Raw genomic sequence first — 26161 nt, forward strand, 5'->3', positions numbered from 1 at the left:
CTATTCCTCATTCTTATCCCACATGAACTTCAAGAGAAAAATCTTTCATCTCCCTTTGGAAAATCTTGTCAAACTTTTCATTCTGCTCAACAGTCATGTGATTTTTTCCAATCTCCAATAGTACCTGTGAAGAACTGCAAAGAAATCGCTTCAATGAATAGTCCAGAAAGAGGGATTGTAAAGCTCTAGTGTTGGGAGAAGCACTAGTCTTTGGACTTTCATTTTCCTCCCCACTAAGACCTGGTTGTTCCTGTGCATAGCCATGAATCTTCACTCTCCCACCTTATGGCAAATAGATAAACAAATTCATCATGGCAATTATGATGTAATTTAAGTAATTAGCCCTACAACTCAGCTGTCAGCCACCTGGAAAAGAAGAAAACTCCTGCAACTTGTGTACTATTCTGTTCCAGGCTAGCATAGACTATTTTAGTTTACAGATGTCCTTTAAAAATGTCAAAACTCATATATCATTAAGCAATATTTACTCATGAGGACATGGACGCTCAGAGAGATTTTTAAAATATAGCATGTGTTCATACAGTTTGTACTGGCTCACTTGTAATTGTTCAATCTTTACCCTCTTTAGGTTTACAACAGTCTTATTTTAAAATTACAGACACAGAGCTGGGAAAACAAATAGATGTTGCTAGAAGGAGAAGCAAAAAACACTGATTGTAAAATCACTCTGAAGTATAAAGGAATAACTGAACCAAACTGAAATACTAATTAAACTGAAAACACAAATCCAAACTGTGCAGGAATGGCAAAGCCAGTGCAAATTATGTTCCACTTCATAACATCTAGGAGAAAAGTGTGTTTATGTGCATAAGAAATATTGGAATGTGGTTCACCTCCACAAGGAAATTTCACTCCTCCTATAAGTCTCCTTAGCCATTTCAGTCTCTTATTTTCAGGTGTGTAAAATATGCATAAACACAGAAAATTTTTTTTCAAAGAAATACAAATTGAAGTGCCATAGTTATGGCATTTGGAAGGGTCATAGCGTCTACACCATGATAGGATGTACTGAGGTTAAAGAAAAGGCTGTTGCCAGTTCAGGTTGGCTCCAAGTTACCAGTGTTTCACAACTTTGAATTAAATGGTTAAAGATATACAAAGAGATTAAGTGAAAAATATACTAACATAGAGAAATCAAAGTCACTATTTATTGCTACTTGACATAGAGGCATAGGACCCTATGGTTAAGTGTAAAAGTTATCTCTATAATTCTGTACTATAGATTTTCCATGTAGTAAGATTTAGAATGATTTTATAAAATAATAAAAATATTCTAACATGTTCAAATTTGTTAGTTATATGAAGGAGTCATTAATTTAAAAACTCACTCACCAGAGGTATGAGATATTGACATAAAGGAAATATTCCTATACATTTTAAATTTCTAACATTCTGGATATTCTTACTAGAGGACACATGAGATCCCTGTCCAAAAACAATAGAAAGGCAAATGTATATTGTTAATTCAGCCTTGGGGAGGTTTAGGATAAACCACAGAGATGGAAGAACAGCCAGTGATGGCCTACAGCCCCACTATTACCTCATCATCACCTGCTTAGCCCATGCTACTGTGGGGGAACAGTCTAACACTAAATGAACATCCATTATGTGAGAGACATTGTGTTAGGCATTGGTAGATTCCTAGCAGCCCTGGAGAAGGCCTTGTGACTTTAGGTTATTCATCAGATACATTCAGGAACCAAATATTATAGACTCTGGAGAGCACCAAGAAAAAAATCATGAAAAATTATTTGTCTGGAGAGGAAACAAAACCATGAGGTCTCCATGTTAGGAAAGTCAGACTTGCTTAGAAGTTACACTTAGATCCATTTGTACCACAGTGCAAGATAGTCATTTACCATTCAAACTAGCCTTTGCGAAGGAAATGACCTTTATCTTGTATCCCAAATTTGACTTTGAGTATATTGTCATCATTGGCCTGTGGCTATTCTTCATGTTTTCAAACGGCCTATCTCACAATGGCATCCATGTTCTCCTCGCTCAATTCTTTCCCCAAAAGTTTGCACACATTTAACACAGAACCTCTGAGATCCTGAAATAAATCATAGTATGATAAATGATGCACATTATAAGAAAGAAGACTTACACAAAAGTCACAGCTAAATATCATTATTTGAGGGAAAAAATTAGGTTTTTAGTTTGCTTAGAATATTGGAATCAGCCATGAAATGAAAAGTAACTTGCTTATTCTTTCTTGGTAAATTAATCCTTCACTTGTCCACTGTTTTAGAGGACATTCAGGTTCATTTTAGAAACATTCATACTTCTTTCTGTGTGTGTGTGTGAACTCAGCAAGTATTTGGGGAGTAGCTATGATATATCAGACACTGTCCTGCATGATGGTGCAAGTGATCAGAGGCACAATGAGGAGTCAGTACTGGGAATTCAGTAGTAGGAACTATGGTCAGAGAGTAATTGTGTAACATTGTTCAGAGAAAATTTCAACAAAGATGAGAAATTTGTTCTAAGAATAAAACCAAAAACAGAAATTTTTTAGATAGACAAACTGAAGATATGGTGTCTAGACAAATGAAAGGACATCTTCAAAATTGTGGTTGTGCAGAAGGAGTGAAACCTCCTTAGTCACAAGAGTATTAGAAGTTGAGTTTCCCTGGAACTATATGGGAACAGGTCCTTGATGAGAAAGACATAAGATAAAGCTGGAGCCAATAGAAGGGCCAAACTGTGAGGAAGTTTGCAAGACCATCCAGATACTTAACTCTCTATTTCATAGGTGATATGGACTCAATCAGAGAATCTAGACTTGGTGTCATGAGCTGGGTAGGTGTAACAGAAGCTAGTGACAAATGCTCAGGAGGTTGCAGCTTTAGGGTCGCCTGCCCTTCATCTCTTTCTCTTCTTCCCTGCTAAGAGATCCCTGGTGGTATTCTTACAGCGGTGCCCAGCCCAGTTCCAGTATGATCCTAATTGATCCCAGATCCTCATGGCATCCCGTTGTCCTCTACAAGTGTTTAGTCTAGGCTGGTCACATGACCCAGTTTTGGCATAGAAACAGAAAGAGGAACTCAAACAGGAGTTTCTGAAAGTAGTTTTCCTCATGGAGAAAATGGGAACAAAGCAAGGCAGGAACACCCCTTTTCTTCCAGCTCCCTCTAGGTCTGCCATACAAGCTATTACGTGAGCACATGATGTTGGAGCTACAGCAATCATCCTCCTTCCATGAGGGGAACATCATGGACACACCATATATGATACAAAGGAAACACAGAAAATCCTGTGACAATCTCCACATGTTGAGTTGCACACCAAACATCAGGATAGCCTGCCTCTGGGATTCAGTCAACAAGCAGTAGAAGTTCTATTTTAAGCCACTTACACTTGACTGTACTGGGAGCTGAATTCTTTCTAATCATACACAGATATTCTCATCTATTTTTTTCTTGCAATGCTTAACCCTACACAATAAGGACATGATTAATGTTCCCATGAACTTCACCTCAGAGTGAGGAACACAACATCTAAAATATTACTGGAATTAAAAAATGTAGAAAATGATTTAACAAACTATAAAAGAGAAATAAATAATCTGAATCAAAATCAAACATATTCACACTACATACATACACAGGCAATTCTTAACACAGAGACAAGTTTTAAAAAGAAAGCTCCAGTAAGAATTATGAATGAAAACCTGGTAAACAAAGAGAAGTGATACATGAAAAACATGTGATACACTAAATCTGATATCTCAAATTTGATATCATTCTTTGGGTGCTCTGGGCATGAATAATCAATTCATTCAGCCAGGCTGGCTTATAGCTTCTGTGGAGTCACTAATGCCACGTTTCTTACCTTCTTCATCTCTTCATACATCACAAACTGAATATTTAAAGAGGCTTTTATGCTCATACCAATCTTTGATGTTGTCAAACCAAAGGCTTTCTAACACCGTGGGAAGAACAGATACATCATTAAATAAATATGATGAACACACTGAAAAACTGCTACACTCTTAGGTGATGCAGGAAACTTTAGTACCAAAGACATTAAAGGAAGTGTGCCACTAGATTCCAGATTTCCCCCTAGCACTTAGTTATGGGAGAGCCATTCAGCTTCCACCAGAAAACAATTACATGAATTCAAGGCAAAATTAGTCTCTTAAAAATGCATTTCATAGAGACAGAAAGTCACCATTCTGTGGAGTTAGAAAGTCTGAAAAAGAAAAAAGGAGGAAATGATCCTCTCCTTCTCAATTCTCCCACTACCTCCAAAGGCAAGTAAAGGTATTTACACTGTATGGAATATGAGGGCTCTTTGATGAGTCACATAAGCTCTGCACAGTGAATTAGAGACTAATAGTAGCTCTCCTTTTCCAGATCATCATGTCTACCTCTTCAGGCCTTGCTGCTGCTCAGTAGGCTACATTGGCTCCTCAGATAATGTGAGGGGCACCAGGTTGGCTCAATGGATAGAGCACATAACTCTTGACCCCAGGGTTGTTAGTTTGAGCCTCATGTTGGTGTAGAGATTACTTAAAATGAATAAAAATATATTAAAATGAAAAGTTTGTGGAACAGAACTTTGTCAAATAGAAGCTCCTGGGTGGTACTCTCTGCAATGTACAGTGCAAAGCTCCAAATGGTGATCTAAACTGAGATGCTTCTCACTGAGCTAGAACAGAAATCTGTGTGCTACTGAAACAATCTTTCCACATTTAGATGTAAGAATTCTATGTATAGTATGGTATGGCTGTAATCTTGACACTCCTGAGAGGAGAGAAAGTAAGCAATATTTGTAACAGTGGCTGAACTTGGTTATCCAAGACAATACTACCATCTGGCTTGATACATTGATAACTGATCTCCATTCTATTCTCTTTCAGCATCCTCTTTTCCTCTGCCAAATTCACCACAGGACACCAAACTTATTGCTTACTTAATAAATTTTAGTTGCCTTTTCCTCCTAGAAATTGTTTAATGAATCCCTCAAAGGTACTTGTAATAGGGAACATCAGAGTCTTTGAAAAGTGAAAACATGAGCAAATGACATCCTTAGGGTTTCTATATATGTAAATAATCTGCAAAGAAAGCAAGTATATATTATTTCTGATGCTTTCATGCTGTCATATTTTTATCCTAATGCCTTTCAATTGGATGAGGTCTGTTAGTTTAACTTTACAGTTTCCTAACATTTCTCACAAAACAACAAGGCCAAGATATGAGTGGAGCACATTAGGATAACTCATCATCATGTTATCATGAACTTAGAGTCTCTCACTTTTCTACTCTGGCATGTTAACCCTTAAAAATAATTTTAAGTAATAAAAGAAAATAAAATAGAAAAAAATAAGAATACACTTTTTCTGTATCCAAGAAATAGAAAGAAAGAAAGAAAGAAAGAAAGAAAGAAAGAAAGAAAGAAAGAAAGAAAGAAAGAAAGAAAGAAAAAATAATATATGTATAAACAGAAACAAAGAAAATGAACAAAAAGATGATCCAGCAAACAGAAAGAAACCCTGGCCATCTGGTCACTCAATCTTCTAAGAATGTGACTCAGTTCAGATCATGTTCTAGCTGTTCTTGAGACTGAGTCCTGCATCAGGCTCTGCACTGATAGTTTAGAGGTTGCTTGGGTTTCTCTGTCTCCCTCTCTCTCTCTCACTTCCTCTCCCCTGTTTACTCACACACTCTCTCTCTTTCTCAAAATAATTAAATAAACATTTTTTTTAATTTTGAAAGTTAATCAGCTGTAAACAAATGAGGAAAAATTGGGCAGAACACAAATATGGGAGTAGTGACTAATTGGCCAGTTACCGCAATATCTTTAGATGATCTGATGTTGTCAGCAGAGAATTGAATCTTCTGTTCACTTATTTTTCCCAATGTGTAAGAACAACCTGGGCACTGGTACATTCTCTGGATCTTATTTAACCCACTGTGATGCTTGGTTCCCCATCAGAATGTCTGAGAATCCAAGTACAGTTTGTCTCACTTAGGAACTCATGAAAGCGAACATTGGAAATGGACTTGCTTGGTTTCCTGAAAGGCAGGCAGCAAACCCTGGTGCATAAATGCCACAGACTCCAGACGCATAGATGAACAGTTTCAGGATTTTACTGCTGAACCTTGAGTATATGAGAAAAATCCACCTTTGTCACTCTACATGTTCTCTCTGGTCTTTAAAATTAAATTTATTATTTTCTGGGGCGCCTGTGCGGCTCAGTTGGTTGAGCGTCCGACTTCTGCTCAGGTCATGATCTCACAGTTCGTGGGTTCGAGCCCCGCGTCAGGCTCTGTGCTGACAGCTAGCTCAGAGCCTGGAGCCTGCTTCAGATTCTGTGTCTCTCTCTCTCTTTCTCTCTGACCCTCCCCCGCTCACAGCTGCCTCTCTCTCTCTCTCTCAGAAATAAAACATTAAAAATTTTTAAATAAAATTAATTTTATTATTTTCAAGAGAAATAGATTATCAATATTCATGAACAATATATGTACATCACAATGAATCTATAAAGTGAACACACTTGCTACCATTAATCTGTAAAAGAAATAATTTTGGCATTCTGGAGTTTCAATGTTGATTTCTTTCACTTAGAGAGTCACACAGATTTTCTGTGAAAACTGTATATACTTAGCTACTGTTCAGATACTAAAATGCACATCATACTTAAACACAAATATTTTTTATGGCCAGAAATCTTATCATTTTCTGGAAATCAGTATAAATATACGCAACACATCTGCCATAAAAACAACACATTTTTAAGTTCAACCTAGTAACAGTCTTCCATTATTGGAGCTATCAAAAACTATTTCAGATTATCCTAGATAAGAAGATCAGAGTATTGTAGTGATTCATTTGAGAAATTGTTGACAGATCATTGGTTAAATTTTTAAAAGCTAACTGTGAGAGTGATTTAATAGAAAGATAGAGACAAGTCACACACACACACACACACCACATTACTCCTGGAATCAATACATGGAATCCATCGATGGACATCACTTAAAGTTTGGTTTCAGACTACCCACAAATCTTAGACTTCTGGACCTTCCTGAAAATCTGCAAAATCTGAATTTCAATAGAGTGGGGACTTGAAATTTTTNTTAATTTTGAAAGTTAATCAGCTGTAAACAAATGAGGAAAAATTGGGCAGAACACAAATATGGGAGTAGTGACTAATTGGCCAGTTACCGCAATATCTTTAGATGATCTGATGTTGTCAGCAGAGAATTGAATCTTCTGTTCACTTATTTTTCCCAATGTGTAAGAACAACCTGGGCACTGGTACATTCTCTGGATCTTATTTAACCCACTGTGATGCTTGGTTCCCCATCAGAATGTCTGAGAATCCAAGTACAGTTTGTCTCACTTAGGAACTCATGAAAGCGAACATTGGAAATGGACTTGCTTGGTTTCCTGAAAGGCAGGCAGCAAACCCTGGTGCATAAATGCCACAGACTCCAGACGCATAGATGAACAGTTTCAGGATTTTACTGCTGAACCTTGAGTGTATGAGAAAAATCCACCTTTGTCACTCTACATGTTCTCTCTGGTCTTTAAAATTAAATTTATTATTTTCTGGGGCGCCTGTGCGGCTCAGTTGGTTGAGCGTCCGACTTCTGCTCAGGTCATGATCTCACAGTTCGTGGGTTCGAGCCCCGCGTCAGGCTCTGTGCTGACAGCTAGCTCAGAGCCTGGAGCCTGCTTCAGATTCTGTGTCTGTCTCTCTCTTTCTCTCTGACCCTCCCCCGCTCACAGCTGCCTCTCTCTCTCTCTCTCAGAAATAAANNNATCATTAAAAATTTATATATAAAATTAATTTTATTATTTTCAAGAGAAATAGATTATCAATATTCATGAACAATATATGTACATCACAATGAATCTATAAAGTGAACACACTTGCTACCATTAATCTGTAAAAGAAATAATTTTGGCATTCTGGAGTTTCAATGTTGATTTCTTTCACTTAGAGAGTCACACAGATTTTCTGTGAAAACTGTATATACTTAGCTACTGTTCAGATACTAAAATGCACATCATACTTAAACACAAATATTTTTTATGGCCAGAAATCTTATCATTTTCTGGAAATCAGTATAAATATACGCAACACATCTGCCATAAAAACAACACATTTTTAAGTTCAACCTAGTAACAGTCTTCCATTATTGGAGCTATCAAAAACTATTTCAGATTATCCTAGATAAGAAGATCAGAGTATTGTAGTGATTCATTTGAGAAATTGTTGACAGATCATTGGTTAAATTTTTAAAAGCTAACTGTGAGAGTGATTTAATAGAAAGATAGAGACAAGTCACACACACACACACACACCACATTACTCCTGGAATCAATACATGGAATCCATCGATGGACATCACTTAAAGTTTGGTTTCAGACTACCCACAAATCTTAGACTTCTGGACCTTCCTGAAAATCTGCAAAATCTGAATTTCAATAGAGTGGGGACTTGAAATTTTTATTTTCACACACGAACCAGAATATTTATATATAGTGATGATCGTAAACTACTGTCACAGGGAATGTGTATTCTGTTTCAAATAACTCCTTTGCTACAATTCAGGGATAATCATTTGGGAAAGATAAAATGAGACGAATCTATGTAAAAAGGAGTAGAAATGTGTTATTCATGTATGCAGAAGCATTTATGTATATTGTGAAATAATTAAACTTGTTAATTCACTGCGATATAATGATATTTGTTTGCAGATTACCTATCAGTTTTCCCACTGATGAATTGAGGTTGGCACGTTCATCTCTCTTCCTTGTACATGACGGTTCAATAACAAAATGAGTAAGGAGGTTTCATGTTAAGAGAAATGGAACGTATCCAGGAGAAGTGGTTCAGAGGAACGGTTTATAGGCCATAGTATGTCCTGACATCAGGAATCACTGGAACAAAATCTGTGCCATGAATGAGGACTTAGAGTAGGACAACTTAATTTACTTCAGATCCTGGTTTACTCTCAGATGCATGTGAGGGTAAAAGTACAAACAGTGAAATTCCTACCACAAAGTGTCACTTGACTTTTCTGCTAACACTGAAAGACTAAAAAACCCAAACTCCTCATAATTGGCAGAAAGCTGCCAAAAACTGGTCAAATCCTTGTGAATTCTTCTCCTGAATAAGAATTCTTCTCCTGAGTAGGTATGATGGAGTAGGTTAGAAAAGGCCAATGCACAACGGCTAAAATTAGTTTAAAAGCACAACTAAAATACAAAAGTTTTATTGTTAAAGACCTCAGATCTCTGGAAACAGAAAGAACTAGCTCAATTAAAGTTCCAGGATGGGAGGAACCTTTTTTAGGTGGAGTATCCTGGTGGACTTTCCTCAGAGCATTTGCCACGTATGAGCTCAGGTCAGATTTTGAAACTTTAGAGCAGGAGAAGAAGGAACTAAAATTCATACCACTAAAGAGAAGAGGTAAAGAGAAGGGCTAAATACTTCCATTTCTAAGGGCTAAGAAGAAACATACCTTCTGGTCTCTCAGTGGAAAGGGAATGAATCAGAAAGACTTGAGTCTTGTTACACTGAAAACTCATTTCACCCAACTCAATCCATAATTGGACACTAAATGCTTAAAAAAGATTAAATGAATAATAATATTTATTTCTAGTGTCAGACAGAGCAAGTTTGAATGAAAATGCTAACACTATATATTTGCCCAAGGTAAATTTCATTTCCTCTCTTCACCTCTTATTTTCTCAGTTATGAAACACGACCTGCCGTATAAGCATTTTCTTAAAAACAAAGGAAATAATGCATATGTGATTCTAAAGTTGGTATCGTGTTCACAGAAGGTGCCTATATACAAATATATATTTTTAAGCACAATAGTTCCTTCCTGCTACCACACATAAACCTTTTTTGAGAAGTTATAAGGAGAAAGGAGCAGAAAAGAAATGTTTCTCTACAGGCATACATCACCTAAGCCCATAGCTGTGGAATTTACAAGCTCTTGGAAGAAAGGAGCTCAGAAAAGTAGGAAACAATGCAGCAGTAGTGGACTACTGGGGGTGTGAAATCCTCTCTTAATAGAAGGATCAGGGCCCTTTATAACCTTTCTTAAAGCTGCAGCATAGGAAAGAATTTATATATGTTACTTAAGAAAGATGAACAGAGCAATGAGCAAATGGAAATAAAGACACTGATGCAGCCAGCAGCCTCGAGTTAGGCACAGACACACAGACACACAAAGATACCCAAGAGGGTCTACAGAATCTGATGGATGTCAGCATCCACACCCCTAAAGACTTCCAATCAGTCAGCCTTACTACAAGAAACCCAGTGGATGCCTGAGGAGGCAAAAATCCATGAGAAACGGAGAGCAGTTAGAAAATTTAACTCAAAAATATTCTCCTTCTAGTATCTACAGATACCATCTATGCTGGCTTAGGATAATCTTCACAGGAAATAAGCAAAGTTGATATAAGGACCATGTATCTTTACCAAATGACTGGAAAGAAAACACAAATAAGTGGTGAGTATAGATATCTCTGAATGGGAACCCTCAACTAGTGGTGTTGTCAGTTTGTATGTGACATTTTAAGAATAAAGCAACACTGAGCAGAATTCCAACACAAGACATCATGAAAGTTTATTAATCTATGGTAGAAATTATGGCCTTGTTATAAAAAAGAAAATTATATCAACAGAAAATATGTCATTTTATGTAAGAAAATTTATGTACATACAATGTTGTAGAACAAGATAATGTCTACTTTAACCAGTAGGAAATGATGGAAATTTAATAAATGATCTTGGGCCACTTGGTTATCTGTTAGGGAAAAAAACTTACAGGTATCTAACAACACAAGATAAATATTAAGATTAAATAAAGAAATTATTTATGAATACATGAAAATACTTGTGATAGCAACACTCTTAGTTGGACACAAACCCTAGAACCCATAAAATGAAAAGTTGACTCATTCGGTTACCTAAGAATTAAAATCTTAAATATGAAAAAGACCATAAGTAGTTTTTTATAAATGACAAGGCTTCTATTTTAAGATGCCAAATCAATCACATGTTAAGGTCTCCTTTGTGGCTCAAGGCTTTGGAATTTCTGAACTTAAGGTAAAACTGTTGCATAATTATATTGCAACACAAAGAGAGGAATCCTCCCCTGATCAGAAAGTGAGGCGTCCTAGCAAATTGAAACAGGTCACAGATGGCTAAGTCAGAAGATCATACATTTTAACTTAGTATAATTTTATAAAATAATAAAAATATTCTAACATGCTCACATTTATTATTTATATGAAGGAATCATTGTTTTAAAAACACACTCACCAGAGGTATGATATTGAGATAAAAGAGATATTGCTATAGATTTTTATGATGGAACATTCTGGCTTACTAGAGTACACATGCTAGTCCTTCCCAATAACAAAAGAATAGTGACTATATGTTGCTAATTCAGCCCTGGATGAGGTTTAGAATAAATCACAGAGATGGAAGAACAGCCAGTGAGGGTCAACAGCCCCACCATTAACTCGTGATCACATGCTGAGCCCATTGTACTGGGGGAAAACAGCCTAACACTAAATGAACATCCCTTTTGTGGTAGAAATGGTGCTAGGCATTGGTAGATTTCCAGGGGCCAAGGAAAAGGCCTTGTAACTTTAGGTTATTCATCAGACACATTCTGGGACCAAATGATATAGTCTCTTGAAGAGCACCAAGAAGAAATCATGGAAAATCAACTGTGTAGGGAAAGGAACAGGGCCACGGCACCTCCATATCAGGAAAGTCAGCCAAGAAGCTTAGAAGCTACACTTTGGTACATTTGTATCACAGTGTAAAATAGCCAGTCATTTATTGTTCAACATCACCTTTGTGAAGGAGATGACCTTTTTCTTGCACACCAAATTTGACTTTGAGTATATTGTCATAATTGGCCCGTGGATCATTCTTCATGTTTTCAAACGTGGTCTGACTCACAATGATATCCATGTCCTCTTCACTCAATCCTTTCCCAAAAATTTGCACACATCTAACAGAACCTCTGAGATCCTGAAATAAATCATAGTATGATAAATGATGCACATTATAAAGAAGAAGAAATACACAAAAGCCACAGCTAAATATCATTATGGGAGTTATTATTAGGATACTTAGAATAATGGAGTGGGACCATGAGAAGCTACTTGCTTATTCCTCTTGATAAATTAATTCCTCAATTGTCCGCTGTTTTAGAGTACATCTGGGTCAATTTTAGGAACACTCATATTTCATTTTATTTGTGTTAAGTGGGCAAGTATTTGTTGAATAGCTACTTTATGTCAGATACTGCCCTAGATGGTGCCCGTGAACAGAGGCACCACAGGGGATCAGTTCTGGGAATTCAGTACAAGGACTTGCTGGCAAAAAGTAATTGTGTTACAGAATTCAGAGAAAGATTCAACAAAGATTAGAAATTTATTCTGGAAATTAAACTAAAAATGGGACTTTTTTTGATAGACAAACTGAAATTATGCTATTTAAATTTTTTTACAGTTTATTTTTGAGACAGAGAGAGACAGAGCATGAGCAGGGGAGGGGCAGAGAGAGAGGGAGACACAGAAGCTAGCTGTCAGCACAGCAACCGACGCGGGGTTGAAACCCACGAACTGCAAGATCATGACCAGAGCCGAAGCCGATGCCCAACCGACTGAGCCACCCAGGCCCCCTGAAAGTATGCTATTTAAACCAGAAAAAAAATATCTGCAAAATTGTGGTTGCATGGAAGATGTGATATCTCAGGTCACAGGAGTATTAGAATTTGATTTTCCCTAGAGCTGTACAGGAACAGGTCTGGGATGGGATAGAAGGGCCATACTGTGTAGGAAGTTGGCAAGGCTGGCCAGATACTTGAATCTCTATTTCGTAGGTGATATGCACTCAACCGAAGAGTCTAGATTTGGTATATGCCCTGGGGCAGGGGTAAGATTTGGTATATGCCCTGGGGCAGGGATAACCAGAAGCTAGTGACAAGTACTCAGCAGGTGGTAGCCTTTAGGGTTGCTTTTAGCTCCTTTTCCTCTTTCATGCTAAAAGAAGTCTGGTGGTGTTCTGGCAGTAGGTCCCAGCCTCATTCCATAGTGATCCTTATTAATCCAAGTTCCTTATAACAATCCCATTGCCCTCTACAAGAGATTAGTTTAAGGTGGTCACATGGCCCAATTTTCGTATTGCAACTGAAAGAGAAAGTCAAATAGAAGTTTCTGAGAGTGATTTTCCTCATGAGCAAAGGTAGGAACAAGGCAAGGCAAGAACGCCACTTTTCTCCCAGTTCACACTCTGTCTGCCATGTAATCTATCATGTGAGGACATGACTTTGGAGCTACAAAAACTGCTCTGTTACTAGGAGGGAAACATCATTGCCACACCAAATATTGTACAAAGGAAACACAGAAAATCCTGGGATATTCTCAACATGCATGAGCTATACACCCAGCATCAGGGTAGCCTAGTTCTGGGTTTTAGTCAATAAACAATAAAAGTTCTCTTTTCAGGCACATATAGTTGACTGTACTGGGAGCTCAATTCCTTCTGGTCATAGACAGGTATTTTCATCTAATTTTTCCTGCATGCCTTCATTATACACAATGCAGACAAGATTAAAGTTTCCAAGAAATGCACCCCCGAGTGAGGAACATGCATCTACAATGTTAGTGTAATTTAAAAATTAAAGAAAATAGCTATAACAATCCATAAAAGAGATACCAATAATCCGACTCCAAATAATCAAATCACTCACACCAACACACATAAACAGATATTTCTTAACACACAGAAATTTTGAAAAGAAACCCCCAGTGTTAGTTCTAAATGAAAACCTGGTAAAGAAAGCACAGAAGTGATACAGGAAAAATGTCTCCTGGTCACAATCCTTTGAGATCCCACATTTGATATCATCATTTGGGTGTTCTAGGCATGAATAATCAATTCATTTGGGCAGACTGGCTTACACCTTTGGTGAAGTCACTAATGTCACGTTTCTCACCTTCTTCATCTCCTCCTATATCACGAAATGAATGTTGAAGAGGCTTTTGTGCTCATACTAACCTTTGATGTGGTCAAACCAAAGGCTTCCTACCACTGTGGGGAGAATAAAGATGTCATTAGGTAAATATGTTGAACATACTGAAAAGAAGCTACAGTCCTAGTTGATGCAGAAACCTTTAGTAACAAGGATGAAAAGAAAGTGTGCTGCTAGATTTCAGATTTTGCCTAGCACCTGGTTATGGGAGAATCATCCAGATTCCACCAGGAAACAATTACAAGAATGCAAGGAGAAATTAGTCACTTAAATATGCATTTCATATAAACAGAAAATAATCTTGCCATGAGGTTAGAAAAACTGAAAAGAAAAAGGAGGAATGAATCCTCTCCTTCTCATTTTTCCCACTATCCCCAAAGGCACATAAAAGTATTTCCACACTGCAAGGAAAATGAGATCTCTCAGGAGTCACTTCAGCTCTGAAACAGTGCATTGGAGAATAATTGTAGGTCTGTTCCAGATCATCATGTTTACTTCTGCAAGCCTTGCTCCTGATCAAATAGCTACACTGGCTTCTCAGATAAGAATGTGGTGAGCATGTTTTACTTGATCGATAGAACATACAACCTTTGAGTTCAGAGTTGTGAGTTCAAGCCCCATGTTGAGTGCTGAAATTACTTAAATAATGAATAAAAATATACTAAAATATCTTTAAAAGAATTCCTTTTTTAAAGGGCCCACTGAAATATGATGTGCAATGCTCCAAACCTATGATCTAAACTAAGCTACTTCTCACTAAGCTAGAAAAGAAATCTGTGTCCTAGTGAAATAATCTTTCCCTGGTTAAATGTAATTATTCTCTGTTGATATGACTGTAATCTTGACACTCTGCTGAGAGGTAGAGAGAGTTAGTGATATTTGTACAATGGCTGGACACTGTCACCTAAGACAATACTACCAATTGGCTTGATACGTTGATTACTGATTCCCATTCTACTCTATTTCATCATCCTCTTTCTCTCTGCCAGAGCTTAAAAACTCACCACATGACACAAAACTTAGTAATTATTTTATGAAAGTTTAGTTACCTTCTCCTTCTAGAAATCGTTTCATGAATTCCTCAAAGGTAGTTGTAACTGATAATCTCACATTCTTTGAAAAGTGAAAATATGAGCACATAACATCCTTAGGGTTTCTGTAGATGTAAATAATCTGCAAAAAAGGAAGTATTTATTATTTCTGATGCTTTCATAATGTCATATTTGTACCCTAATACCTTCCAATTGGAGGAAGCCTGTTAGTTTACAGTTTCCTAACCATGTCTTGTATATATTCAGCCCTTTTTGTATTCTGTATGTCTCTTCTGCAATGCCTCTCCCTTCACGATTGGCTTAGTGACTATCAATTACTCCTTAAGACACACATCACATGGTACCTCTTCTTACTCTCTCAGGCAGAAACCAACAATATTCTCCTGTCCCTACCTCAACAAGCTAATATATGTGAAGATGTCTCAATTATAACAATAGAAAAACCTTACTAAGATATTTTCAAATCATCTGTGAAAATTTAGGTTCTATTTCTCTCATCCTTTAGTGTATGGTTCACATAATTCTTATTTATACATCTCCACAGCATAAAGCACAAGTACTTGGCCCATAGAAGTTATTTCTTCAATACTTTTTGCATTGAAGGAATATGAGATTTAACTTTAAAAATGGATATTATAACCAATCAGAAGTCATAATTTCATAAAAACAGTTAAGCAACCCAAAGACATTAAAAACACAAAGTATCAGGGTGCTTGGGTGGCTCAGTCTATTAAGCGTCCAACTTTGGTTTAGGTCATGATCTCATGGTTTGTGAGTTCGAGCCCTGCGTCAGGCTCTGTGCTGACAGCTTAAAGCCTGGAGCCTGCTTCAGATTCTGTGACTCCTTCTCTCCCTGCCCTTCCCCCTCTCACGCTCTGCCTTTGTCTCTCAAAAATGAATAAACATTAAAAACGTTTTTAAAAGAAATACAAAGTATCATCAATATCTGTCCACCCCACATTTAAGTGGCTTATCCAGTGTATGTACGGAATATTCAGGGGCTCCAGATAAAACCCAAAGCTTCTACCTCCATGGTGAAATGGCATGTATATCTTTTGCTACTCCTCTTGCGAAGCATCCAGGCTTATTGTAGTAAGGCTTTCAGTCATCTACTGACTCTGCACACTACTCAGAGCCAACCCCCTGCTAGCAAATGAGCTGATAGATGCTGGATGTGATAGATGCAGATAGATGTCTGAGGCTGTGCTTAGCACTCTGTAACCCTATACTCACAGGAATTACTTGATATCAACAAAGTGGTAGAATATCAAACAAATATCAATAGTGATTGATGTTTCTGTAAATCAAAGATACTCCTCAACATGAAAGAGTTCTTTTCACTTCCTTGCAATGATTCTTCATGGCTCCTGCTTTGTATTTATTAATGCCTTCTGGTCATTAATCCATTTTCTCATGTAAAATTGACATAGGTACAATGATACAACCAAGCACCTTAAGTCATATATCCTGATCATAATCCTCTTAATAGATAATGGTACAAGTTATTAATATAAGGAAAGTGGGGTGGGGCACCTGGGTGGCTCAGTCAGTTGAGCTTCCAACTTCAGCTCAGGTCATGATCTCACAGTTCATGAGTTTGAGCCCCACATCGGCCTCACTACTGTCAGCATGAAGCCTGCCTTGGATCCTCTATCCCCTTCTCTCTCTGCTCCTCCCTTGACCATGCTCTCTCTATACATAATAAATAGACAAAATATATATAAGGAAACTGGGAAGAGGAGTGTTTGAGATAAAAATCAAAACTCCTTTTGGAATTGGGGTCCATATTTGGATAATCTCTATATATATTTGATATCTATATAGGTATAATATAGAATTATTAAATATACAATTTATATAAGTCTAGAATTAAAGGGAGAAATAAACTACACATACATTGTGTTTAACTTATGTGATTAGATAATATAATCAAAGGATTAAATACAGAGGGAGAATAGGAGAAGGTCAGGCCAAAAATCTGGAAATCCTAGCTCTCAGAGGTTAGACAGAGAAGGAGAAGCCAGTAAAGAGGAAGGAGCAGTGTCTCAGAATGCCATTGTACAAGTTATAAAAGACCTCAAATAACATTTCTTAAATAGTAAAGGTATCAACTTTTTTCACAAAAAAACAAGGCCTAAGATTAGAGTGCAACAGTTTAGGTTAACTCATCATCTCAATATTTTCATGGACCATGAGCTCCTACTTTCCTACTGTGACATACTAACTCTCCTCTATGTCCCAGATGGCTCCCACTTTTCATCCCCATGGTCACATAAAAGAATGAAGAAACCTTTTCTGAGAGGACATGAAAGAAACTTCTTCTTCACCTGTATCATTGTTCATACACTGTTCATACACATTGTTCATTCACTTACCTGTGCCTTAAAAATTAACAGCAAGATGCTTAGTACCAAGCCCTGGTTTTGCACCAACCAAACTTTACCACTCTAACCATCAGGCCAGAGGCATATAGAGCATACAAGTCAAACAAAATGAGAGCTTTGCTGAAATGAAATATGAAAAGAGGGAAAGGTGGTTGGGTAGAATCTACTCTAAGTGTCTACTGAGACAATCTGATACCAGGAATGTGGTGTCTGGAACAGCAGGAAAAGAAAATGTTTAGAGGAGGAGAAAGTGATCAACTATGTCAGATGCCAGTGATAGGCCGTGTAAAATGATCAAGAAATGATCCCTCCTTTTCAAAAACTATAAAAATAAGGGACATTGGCATTCAGGATTCAATGAAAGAGCAGAGAGTGAGGCTAAATACTTTCAAAAAGTTTTCACAAAGTTTATCTCAAACAGAAAATGAAAGGCATAAAATGAAAATTGAAATGGAGCAAGACAAATTTTATTTTACTGTTAAAAAAATGCCACATGAAAACTTAATTATAGGTCAAACAGAATGATCCAGTAAATACAAGGAAATTCGTAATGAATGTGGAGGGAAAAAAGGATATATTCCTTAAGGAAAATCTCTGTGAATAGAACAAATTTCTCAACAGTAGCACCATGGGTATTTCCCCCAGATAACTGCTTGCTGTTGGGACTGTCTTAAACATCATAGGGCATTTAACAGCATCCCAGGCCTCAACCCACTATAACTTGCAGCACCACCACAATAACCAAACGCACTTCAAATATTCTAAATAGCCTATGGGGAACAAAATGACTCCCATTTGTGAAACGGTGCAGATTAAAGGGATCCAAAAAGGGATCCCAACTGTGAGGGGAGGGGCAGATATGTAATAAGAACAAAACTGTGTACACATCCCACCTTTTCCTCTTAAGAACAGACAGCAGTGAGGGGAGGTTTTGCATGTGGAGGGTGTCTACTGGAAATGCTTTACTGGGAGCCTTTTACTGGGATACGTGAAGCAGAATGCTGTTGAGGTTTGAAAAGATAAAGAAACTATCAAAAGTCACTATGGAAAGGGTAGAAGCAAAACATTTTTAAAAGGTAAAATGTGAGAATTGTGGCCGTTAATGTATAGAAAGAAACAATTTTTAAGTGTTTTGGATTTTTCTGACCACTCTACCATATTCATGAACATAGGCACCACTATAAAACAACTGTGTTTCACCAAAATTTAGGGTTGGCAACAAATCATAATGCAGTTGAATTAGCAAAGGAATTTAGACAAAAGGGATTTGAATTTAAAATATAGAGTCATTGATGGGTAAGGAGTAATTGAGGACATGCATACATGTGAGACAGAGTGCTGAGTGAGTGTGGGGAATAGAGGGGGGAGGGGCTGGAGAAATGAATGTGCTGACACATCACTGCAGAAACACCTGAAAAGAGCAGGAGGAAAGGAGACAGCACTCAGATAATAAGATGCGTGAAGTGAAGATTCACGTTTGGGCTATTACCGGTGATCCCTTCTTTCATTCATCTAACTCTAATGCTTGCTGGACTGGGTTCTATGCACTGCAAACTCCATCTTTCTCAAGGGTTTTACATTGTGGTCAGAAACATAGACAACAAATAAACAGGTAAGTATGTATTACATCAGACAGCAAAAACTGTCATAAATAAAGGCAAGTTTTTAACACATTGGTTGCAGAAGAGAGTTCCTGAGGTTGGTGGAGGGAAATGTGGCTGGAGTTGAAATCCACCCAGAGATGAGGCACGTGGGTGGCTCAGTTGGTTAAGCATCCGACTTCAGCTCAGGTCATGATCACAGGGTTCGTAAGTTCGAGCCCCGCATCAGGCTCTGTGCTGACAGGTAGCTCAGAGCCTGGAGCCTGTTTCAGATTCTGCATCTCCCTTTCTCTCTGACCCTCCCCTGTTCACGCTCTCTCTCTCTCTCTCTCTCTCTCAGAAATTAAAAAAATTTTTAAATTAAAAAACAAAACAAAACAGAAATCAACCGAGAGAGGTAGAGAGGAAGAAAATGAGCCAAAAGTTGAAATTATCAATGGGTGGAGGTGACTGATACTGGGAGAGACAGAAAAGTCACTCAGTAGATACAAATGATTTGCCCTGAGCTTCCCTTGGATTTCCAATCAACTAGGTACATTTACAGAGAAAGTGGGGAAGATAGGTTGGAAGTGTCAAAAGGAAGTGAGGAGGGCATAAAGAGAAAAGAAAAATGAATTGTTGACAGTTTATATACACCATATATACATGGTAACATAGTGAATAAGTGAGAGCATATGTAACATATAATGTATATGATATTAGAATATACTGTATAAAGTAAATTAAATATACTCATATATAGTCTCATTTTTCAATGGCTATATTCCGTATGTGATCAGAAAACAAAGGGTGAAAGACAAAATCAGATATTGTAAGATAAGAACACAGAAGACTATTGAAAATTAATGCATGTCAAATACCACATTTGCTAATGCCTAGATGAGTAGAAATTTAATAATGAAAAAGAGCAGTTATCTTTTAGCAGCCATAGTCTATTTCCTACTTTGGCTTTTTTGTTCTTCAGCCCCCTTGGAACCAAGTAGTATGAGAGGTGGGTAGTAAAGATATGAGGAGATGGTCTTGCAACCAAATCCATTTTTTGAGGGTCATACTCGACAAAGGGGATGAGTATAGCTGTTGTCAGATTCCCAGTGCTTTTGCGATATTCTTCAAAATAAGTCAAGCATAATATCTGCTGAAACCAGACAGTACCTGTAAAAGAAATAATTTTGTTTTAGTGATGCACAAATTTATCCAAAAAGTATATAGATGTGCCATCAGTTTTAAAATCAGAGGTTGTTATTATAATACGTACAAGAGTAATTTTGTCTCAGTGGAATTTTTAATATACAAAGGTTGCAGTGTGGGTAAAGACAAACATACATTACCTTTATTTTTCCTTATAAGGAAATTTTACATGTGAAACTCTGTGGGCATTTGTCCCACAAATTTTTCCTGAGTCTTCCTTGTTTTCTTCTGCTTCATATATGGGACTTTTAAATTATCTTGTATGCCTGCCTCTAGGCAGTGAGGCAACCTCACTCCTAGGACTTTAGCTAATATAATTTTTAAAAAATGGAATTTTACTGATAGAGTCACTTTTCATATCCCTCCCCCTCCTTTCCATGTTTCCTACTGTGCTCATGATGTCCACTTAAGGAAATAATGTTCATTATAAATCCCTAAAGGAGGCCCTGTGACACATATGGACACAGGAAAGGAAAGATTATGCCTAAAGTTGGGCCTTTCGCTGTAACTGGGATGTGACAAATTCTACAGATGACTATTTCTCCTAATTCCAATTAGGAGAATACATGGGTCGGAGAATACATGGGTGTTATTGACTATTGTAGATTCTTTATATTTCATTGTGCATGCTTCGTATATGGGAATATTAAGAGTTAAAACACACCTTCTATGAGGTCATGCTTCTGACATGTCCATGCAATGCTTTAAAAACCTACCCCAACAAGAAGTCACATGTCCCAGAAAGGTTCAAATCAACACTGGAAATGAGAAAATCCACTGGCCTGTCATCAATTCCCATCCTATAATTCCTTCCTAAGACCATTCAATCACCCTGCATGTTAAGCAGCAGCACTTGGTAAGCAAGATCATTGTTATGAATAGGTGCCTTGCTGTCAGGTGGTATGCACCTTTTCTGGTCCTCACAGTACCTTAAAATTGATGGGTATCATCCTCCAGTGTTGCCAGGGAAGACCAAGATCACATGTGGCTACATGTTACCACAGCTGATGTCCAAACACAATAAAAACTCATTGTTATGAAGCTCTAGAAGGGTTTCTTACATTCTCCAACCTTTCCCAGATAAGAGGTACTGCTTCTGCATCAGGTATCATAGCTTCAGGGGTGCTGAGGAGTTACCAAACGTGACCTTAATGGGCCACAAGTCTGCAGAAATTTAAGAATATGAAGACTGGAAGAATGTGTCTCCCAAGCGAAATAGGCTAGATTTCTTCTCTCCATGTCCTCTTTATCTTCTGTTTCTGCTTCCATATCCATTACCCTTACACAACTTGTCTTTCTCTTTTTTTCTTTTTTTTCTTTTCTTCTTCCTTCCTTCTTCCCTTCCCTTACATTTTTCTTTCTCTTCCTTCCTTCCTTCCTTCCTTCCTTCCTTCCTTCCTTCCTTCCTTCCTTCCTTCCTTTCTTCCTTCCTTCCTTCCTTTCTTCCTTCCTTCTTTTCTTTCTTTCTTTCTTTCTTTCTTTCTTTCTTTCTTTTTCTTTCTTTCTTTCTTGCCTTTTTGGAGGTCAGAGGTTACTGTGAGCTGATATTTATCATTTTCTGCAGTCATGCTATACCTAACATCACTGATTCACTGCAGGCCCTCCACAATCTGTAAATTTCTTGTATTCACATTTCCTGCTTCCATTCCTACCCCTACTTCCACAACAGACAAGGAGGCTTTAGGGTTTAAAGTATACTCTTTCTTGGAATGTGTTCTCTTGAAATATGTATTGTTGTATTGCTTGATTTTCAATCCATGTGCATCATTTCGTACTGTCACTGTGAGCTGTGGTTTAACATTCCTTTACATGCTACTGCTGATCCATTCCTCCTAACAGATGCTGTATGTGTTTTAGGGTGTGCATTCATGCACTGACCTGTCCAGTTTCCCCCAATGGACAGCACACCCCAAACAACACTGCCACGCACACCTTCACTCATGTTGCCTATGCACCAATGTGAGATATTCTTGGGGACATATAGTCAGGAGAGAAATTCCCTGGTATGTCTGTATTTCAGTTGTTCAGGTAATGCCAGGCTACTCCCCAGAGAATGGCTGCTTCAATCTACTCTCCCAGGAGTATTATGCTAAAGCATGCAGATCTCTCCTTGTCAGGATTCAGAGTTTTTCACCTTTCTAATTTTTGTTGGAGTACTAGATATAAAGCAAATGACTATTGTGTACTAGCTTTGTGGTTTTTTTGTTGGTACTGGTTGAGAGTGGTTGTCCTCAGTAAATTTTAAGCCCATTTCTTTGACTCTTTTTATAAGTAGATCACAATTCTCTCCTGGTTGATCTGTATATATGCCTAATATATTCTAGGTATTAATTATTTTTAATTATAGTATTTGCCAGTATCTCCTTTCTTTCAGACACCTATTAACTTTGCTTAGGGAACTCACTGTTAAGCAAGCCCAAAAATCTTAATTTTGATGTAACTGAATTTATCAAACTTATACCTGCATATTTTTCTTTGGACATTTGTTTAGGAGATCTTGACCACTCCTAAGTTAAAATGATTTTTCTCCAATATTTTTAATAGAAATAGTTGTATAGTTTTACCTTTTATATTGGTGTCTTAAATACACTTAGAGTTTACTCTTTTATGCAGTATTTGGTTCCAGTTGTACTTCCTGCATATAGTGATACAGGACTATCTATACTGTCTTTTCCCTATTAGTAGATACACCTTGCTTAAAGTTATATTGAGTTTTCTTTCACACATGGAGTTGGTTTTTAGGTCTTTTCTATTCTTCTGGGCTATTTGTTCTTGTCTAAATACTATGATGTATTTCCTAATAATGACTTTGTAAAGAACGAACAAACTAAATATGCAGAGATATGGTAGAGTATAAAGTAATATGTGTTATATTATGGAGGGTAAATAAAACAGCAAAGAAGATTGTGAGAATTTTGAGTGAGGCTGCATTTTTAAATATGACCATCCAGAATGCTTTCATAATATGAGTTTTATATAAGGACCCAAAGGGAGGGAGTAAACCATACACATATTCAATTGAAGAGCATCAGGGAAAAAAGATTCTATGACTGTAACAACCCAGAGATCGGAACATGTCTGTTAAATTGAGGTAGAGAAGAAAATCAGTGTTTTCTGGAAGAAAATATATTAAAAACATTTTTTTCTAACATTTAAAAAATTAGTAACAATTCTTCACAGACTCTTCCTAAAATAAGAAAGGTGGTAACACTTCCCAATTCATTTTACAAGGCTAGCATTATCCATATAAGTACCAGAAAAGGATACTACAAGAAAAGAACGTTATAAGCCATTACTTCTGATTAATATAGATGCAAAAATCCTCTATAAAATATTAGCAAACTGAATTCAATAACACATTAAAAGAATCATACACCATGATCAAATACAATTCATTCCAGGATGCAAGGATGATTCAACATCCACAAATCAAATAGTTTGATAATTCATTAATGAAATGAAGCATAAAAACTATATTATTATTTCAATAAATACAGAAAAATGGACAGAATTGAATTTTGTTCATTATAAAAATTCTCAACACAATATAGAAGGAACATAACTCAATATATCATATGCCATCTATGACAAGATTATAGGTAACATTATTCCCAATAGTAGACATTTCAGTTTTCCAAGATCATGATCAGAACATCTAAAGTCATGACCAAGATCAGACACTTCTCACTAGTTTTATTGGAAATCCTAGCCAGAGCATTTAGACAAGAAAGAGAAATAAAAGATATCTAGGTTGCAAAGGAAGAAGTAAAACTGTCCTTACTTGTAGATGATATTATATATCAAAAGCCCTAAACATCCCACCAGAAATTCTATTAGAACTAATAATTTGAATTCAGTGAACTTGCAAGATATGAAATCAGTATGCAAATTTAACTTGTATTTCTATATGCTAACAATAAACTATCAGAAAGAAAAATTAAGAAAACAATCCCATTTATGATAGCATCAAAAAGGATAAAATATATAGGAATAAATTTACTGATGGAGGTAGAAGACTTTCACATTGAATATTATAAGGTATTGATAGAAGAAACTGAAAAAAAATACAAATATATAGAAAGATATTTCCTGTTCATGTGCTGGAAGAACTAATATTGTTAACACCCCATAGTACACAAAGCAGTCAGCAGATTCAATGGAATCTTTATCAAAAATTTTATACATTTTTCACAGAAATAAAACAAATAACCTTAAAATTTGTTTGCACCATACAGGACCCTGCATAGCCAAAGCAATCTTTAGAAATAGAGCAAAGTTGGGGCATGTGGGTGGCTCAGTCTATTAAGCATCCGACTTCAGCTCAAGTCATGATCTCATGGTTCGTGGGTTCGAGCCCCATGTCAGGCTCTGTGCTGACAGCCAGCTCAGAGCTTGGAGCCTGTTTCAGGTTCTGTGTCTCCTTCTCTCTCTGACCCTCCCCTGCTTGCTCTCTCTCTCTCTCTCTCTCAAATAAATAAAAAACATTTAAAAAATTAATGAGTGGTACAACCTTAAAAAAATAGAAATAGAGCAAAGCTAAAGGCATCCATTTATTAGTGTCAAATAATATTACAAATTTATAGTAATCAAAACATTATGGTATTGGCATAAAAACAGATGCATAGATCAGTGGAGCCAAGGAGTGAGCCCCAAATTAAATACATATAATCAACTAATTTCTGATCAAGGAGCAAAAAATATAGGATAGGCTCTTCAATAAATAATGTTGGGAAAACTGGATTGCCATAGGCAAAAGAAGAAAGTGAAGCACTCTCTTAAATCATACACAAAGTTAACTCAAAATGGATTAAACATTGAATGTAAGACCTAAACCAACAAAACTCCTATAAGAAAACAAAAGGAGTAGCTCCCCCAAAATCCATGTTGGCAATGACATTTTGGGACATGACACCAAAAGCAAATGCAGCAAAAACAAAATAAGCAAGTGGGAGTATATCGAACTGGAAAGTTTCTGTACAGAAGAAGAATCCATCAACAAAATGAAAAGGGAACATATTGAATGGAATAAATTGTTTGGAAATAATATTTCTCATGATAGATAATATCAAACCATATAGAGAACCCATACAACACAGCAGCAAAAACATTCCCCAATTCCATTAAAACACAGGTAAAGAATTTAAATAGATGTGTGTGTAGACACACACACACACGTATGTATATATTTCACACATACATATGAATGGTGTAAAAAATAGGACCCAAAATATTTGGGGAATGATCATAATTAGGATAAGTTCAATTTCCTCCTTCTCAGGTGCTTGGTCATTAAAAACAGCTTCAAATATGGCTCAAGAAGCTGCCTAAATGGCAAATATTCATGTGCCCTTTCCCAGCCCATTTCAGCAACTCAGTGTTTGATAGAGTGTCATCAGTCTCTCTCCTTCCTCATTATGCCCATTTCCCTTACCACCATGAGAAATTACTTATAACTACATTGTAAAACACCTTATTTCATAATATACTTAATTCAGTTAACTTCATAATATTCAGTAGATTAACTAACTATATATACATATAGAATATGCTCCTAAAAAAATAGTGCTCCCATATTATAGAAGTGTCATTTCATTAATTACATTAGCTATTGGAATACAAGACTCACCAGATTTGGGGTATGTGATTATGCAGACATCATCATCTCTGATTTCAAAATCATTTAAATGTTCTATAAAGCCAACATCAAATTCATAAACTCCAAAATAATATCCTTTAAATTTGACTAAAAATGTGTCTGTGTCTTCCATATTTCTGTTGCCTGAAAAATACAGATGAATTATTGGAGAGAAATTCAGTAGAATGTTATATAGTCTTCCCTTCTGCATCTTTCCTTTTTAACAAGTACAAGCACTGAAACCCTG

General features: G+C 36.8%; 1 pseudogene; it reads right to left on the reverse strand.

Moving 5' to 3' along the window:
- On the reverse strand, nt 1–26050 carry LOC144237159 (amine sulfotransferase-like; annotated as a pseudogene).
- Between the last annotated feature and the right edge of the window lie 111 nt (nt 26051–26161).

The sequence above is a fragment of the Crocuta crocuta genome, unplaced genomic scaffold, assembly GCF_008692635.1.
Source record: "Crocuta crocuta isolate KB4526 unplaced genomic scaffold, BGI_CrCroc_1.0 scaffold562, whole genome shotgun sequence".
Taxonomy (NCBI): Eukaryota; Metazoa; Chordata; class Mammalia; order Carnivora; family Hyaenidae; genus Crocuta; species Crocuta crocuta.